The 4478-nt window shown below is 41.6% G+C and overlaps 1 pseudogene; it reads right to left on the bottom strand.

The window, feature by feature from the left end:
• Nucleotides 1–3963: 3963 nt before the first annotated feature.
• Nucleotides 3964–4258, bottom strand: LOC139192017 (small ribosomal subunit protein uS19x-like; annotated as a pseudogene).
• Between the last annotated feature and the right edge of the window lie 220 nt (nt 4259–4478).

Here is a 4478-nt window from a genome sequence, read left to right as displayed (position 1 = left end):
TAGGGTTTTGGTTGTTTAGGTCACTTAAAGAAGTGACTATATAAATGATTTTATAGCCAAAATTCATTAACAAGAAAAAGGGTTTATTTTTGGGGAAAATTGGTGAGAATTGTCTCTCCATTTTCTCTCTAAAGAGGCCAACACCTTGGAGGGTACATCTAGCAATCCTACTACTCCAAGGCCACTCATTTCTTCTACAATCTAACCTTGGTGAAAAGACTTAGAGGTTCTCAATTTTGGGAACTTGGAGAACCTATTCTTCCATCCAAATCCATGGATCTAAGAAGCAAGGAATGAAGGCCCTATCTCTTTGGGTGATTAGCCTTTGCTTATGCAAAGAGGAATCTACAAAGGTATTAATTTCAACTCACTTTGTTTTTGAGTTGATTATTGGTTCACCAATCTACTAGGCTTTGAATTTCATGGGTAAATGTTTTGTATTTGAGTGCATGTAAGCATGATTCCGCCTTTAATTGTTAATTGCATGCTATATGATGTTGCTCAAATGAACATGTTTTCACAAAATAATTCCTTCATTCATCTGCCCTTGTCCTACTTCGGGACACCTCGTATGGGGCGCATTAGATCTCAGTGCGCTCGTCAACTCTATGATTTTTCGAGACAAATGTTGTTCTCCATTTGGGTTGGAAGAGGTTGGAAGGAATTCGTCTCCATGAGCAGTGGAAGTGTGGTAGACTCCGGGTGCGAGATTTGAGTTAGGAAATGTCAAATTCACGAAGAAATACGGTGAAAATGCCCCTAGTTCGATCGTAGGTCCAGAAATTTGAAGCTGGGATGGTTAAACTAATCTTGGACTAATTTAGGCTGCTTGGAAAGCCATGGGAGTAGGTTGGGTCGCAAGAGCAGGCTGGGCCACGGGAGTGCGCTGCTAGGCATGTGGCACACGCGGATGTGAGGCTTGGGCTCAGCTTCGCAACGTGTTGAGTTTGGACAGCATAGTTCAGCTTAGCTAGGGCTTAGGCCTTTGAAGGTTTAAGTGGCACTGCTTGGGCCGTGGCCTTGGAGCCATGGGTTTTGCCAATGGTGGCTACCGTGGTGGTTACCACGGTGGTGCCTCGTGGGGGTGCCGCTCCGCTTACCACTATGTTGAGCCTTGTAGTGGTCCGAATCCTTGAACGTTGGAATTTCCGTTTGTCAAGGTTTGCAAATCATTTGCCATTGTACTTTTGTTTTATGTTTTATCAAAGAATTTTTAGAAATAAAAATTCCAAAGATAAGAATGTACGAAAAATCTACAAATAAGCAAAGAAACAAAAAGCCTTAGATACGAGAGTCTTCTACGAGCGTGTGACTCAACTCTCAATGAAAGCACCAATTTGTGGATGCAAATTTCTTTCTCCTTGCTCTTGGACAAAATTACACCTACAAAATAAATAATATCTTAGGTCAAGGTCAATAGTCTAACGCACCCACGATGAAGTGGGGGGGGGTGCTTTAGCTGAAGAACCTTCAATGCCAAAAGTTAGAATTTTGAGGAAAAAGTGTTTGGAGAATTTAGAGAATTTAACAAGAGAATGGAATTCAGTTTTGGATACAATGAGGGTGTTTATATAAGGGTGTAGCCAGTCACCTTGGGAGGAGATGGACCAGCTACTTAGATGGTTTTAGGGGTGAAGTTAATGATTTGTGTTTAATTAGCAAATTAATTAAATAATTAATCAATTAATTAGCTAATTAATATAATAAAACAAGAATGATTTAGGGGTTACCTTGTGGAGAAGATTTGATGAGGATGGATGAAATAGGTTATAAATAAATACCTAGTTTTGGCACTTTTGACTTGATTGTGGGATGATTGTCTGCTGCTCACGCGTAGGAATTTTGATGTTCCTCGAGGGTAATTTTGTGCTTTTCACCCTAGAATCCACATGTTGCCTTCATATTCTTCTTGATTATTTTTGGCTCTGTTGATGCACAAGACCGAAGGTCTTGGAACAACGTAAATCCAACCGTGAATCTGCATGTAATGTAAATAACACAAGATGTATTGTGGTTCACCCCAAGGTTTGGGATACGTCCACATTGATTGTATTTCTCTGAGAGTATTTGTGAGGGAGAGAGTGTGAGAGCTTTGCCCTAGATAAGAGAGGCTTAGGAAATGGCCTCCCTTAATTATGAGGGTGAGGGGTCCTTTTATAGAATAAGGACTCCTCACTTATTACATATTTGCCCCTTCCTTTATCACATAATTACATTTAAGTCTCTCGAGTATTTGTACGAGATCTAAATATGAGGCCCTAAATATGGTATAAACAGTAGTCCCCCAAGTCTTCAGTCAAGAGAGTCTTTTGGCTGGAGACTTGAAATTCAGTCCATGTGTGGGCCGAAGTAACTAGATGTTGTTTTGAACTGATGTTCGATATGAGGCGGTGCTCAATTTGAAATGATGCTCAACTAGAAGTAGCACATGCTGCGAGGCTGCTCGGCTCGTGGCTTATGTTGCCTTGGTTGGCTCGGCTTGTGGCGTTGAAGGTGAGGGAGTCCCTTTTATAGAATAAGGGATTGCTCTTCAATACATAAATATGTGCTAGATTTGATGCTCGCGGTGAGGCGGTTGCTCAGTAAGCGGCGATGTTCTCTAATGATGGTGAGGGAGTCCCTTTTATAGAATAAGGGCTCGCTCCTCAATACATAAATACGGGCTAGAGTTAATGCTCTCTAATGGTGGTGAGGGAGTCCCTTTTATAGAATAAGGGCTCATTCCTCAATACATGAATGATGGGCTAGAGTCCCCCAAGTATTTTTCATGAGGCCCAGTTGAGGCCCAATATATGGTACATAATGTAGTCCCCTAAGTCTTCAGTCAATAGAGTCTGTTGGCTGGAGACTTCAAATTGAATCCATGTATGGGCCGAAGTGGCAGTTGTTCGGAGGCTGTATTTGTATACCCTTCACTGAAGCTTTGTAAGTGAAGCTTTGAAGCTGTAGCTCTGTAAATGAAGCTTTTGAAGCTAAAGCTTTTGCAAATGAAGCTTTTGAAGCTGATTGACATGAGTGATGCTCATGAATGTTTGATTGACATAAGTGATGCTCATGGACGTTTACATGAGTGATGCTCATGAATGTTTATGTATGATTGATATAAGTGATGCTCATGAATGTTTATGTATGATTGACATGAGTAATGCTTATGTATAATATGAAGTACTGGGCGTACTTTTGGTCACTTGGTTGGTGGCATAAAGGAGAGTACGGGTTGTACATTTCATTACCTGGTTGGTGGCATCAATGGCTAGTTGCCAAATGATATTAGAGTACGGGTTGTACATTTCATCACCTGGTTGGTGGTAATAGCGGCAGGTTGCCGAATAATTTTTGGAGTACTGGGCGTACTTTTGGTCACTTGGTTGGTGATAATAGCAGCGGGTTGCCGAATAATTTTGGAAGTACTAGGCGTATTTTTGATCGCCTGGTTGGAGCTATTTTGGGCTTATGGGCCTTCGCCCTCTACACAACATTTCAGCCCATTTATTTTGGGTTTTTCCATTTTTTTTATAAATTACCCTATGATGGGGTTTATACATATTACCCTCTGATTGGGTTTATACAGATGTCTCCGAAAGATAATAAAAATAAATTACATCATTTTGGTGGGGTGTTTATTCCTTGCTTTTGCTTTCTCTTTTGCTTTCTGCTTTTGCTTTCTCTTTTCTCTTTTGGTAAATGGCAGACAACGCTTTCCGTATTGGTTGAGGAAGTGCGCAGGCAATTATCAGCTATCATAGCTAGGTTTCTTGGGTCATCATTGGGAATATTTCTTTCAACCTTGCTGACAAGATCTGCCTCACCATTTAGCAACTTTCGTATATATGCCTCCTTTTTTTCTTTTTCTGCTGTTTGAACACAAGCTGGTGTACTCCAGCTCTAAAAAATGTAAATAATGTAAATAACGTAAATAAAGTGCGCAGGCAATTGTTGCGGAAACAAGCTGAAATTCCGATGTCATAACCAAATATGAGGCGCTTTGCGCAGCTTCTTGATCAAAGCCATTGGCTTTCTCTTCAAACCTCTCTGGAACCTTCTGCGAGCCCAATAGCAGGAAAGAGCTTAACAAGCTCATCAATCAACATGTCGACAAGCGCATCCAAATTGACGCCTCTAAAGCTGAACTTCTTGAACGTCCTCTTCTTTGGTATTCTTGCCCCCGCAACATCAGCCTCCACATCCGCCATGTTTGCCGAAGACGAAGAGAAACCCTAATTCGTAGAGAGGTCGGCGATTGGTGGAGTTGCAGAGGAAGTGGGTTTTCTCTATTCCGGCGACGGCGGTGATTGTTGCTGCTAGTGGAGTTGCCTGAGGCTAGCTTTGACGTCGCTAAAATAGGAAGAGAGAGATAGATGATATCGGGATTTGACTGAGGACGATCGCTGCAAAAAGCTGATCTTGGCCATAACCGCACTGTTTTGTGGGGTTTTATGTCTGAGGAGCCTGAACTCGCTGGAAAGTTGAGATGACAA

The sequence above is a fragment of the Malus domestica genome, chromosome 15, assembly GCF_042453785.1.
Source record: "Malus domestica chromosome 15, GDT2T_hap1".
NCBI lineage: Eukaryota > Viridiplantae > Streptophyta > Magnoliopsida > Rosales > Rosaceae > Malus > Malus domestica.
Note: the sequence above shows the minus strand (reverse complement) of the source record. Positions and strands in the feature narration are given on the sequence as shown.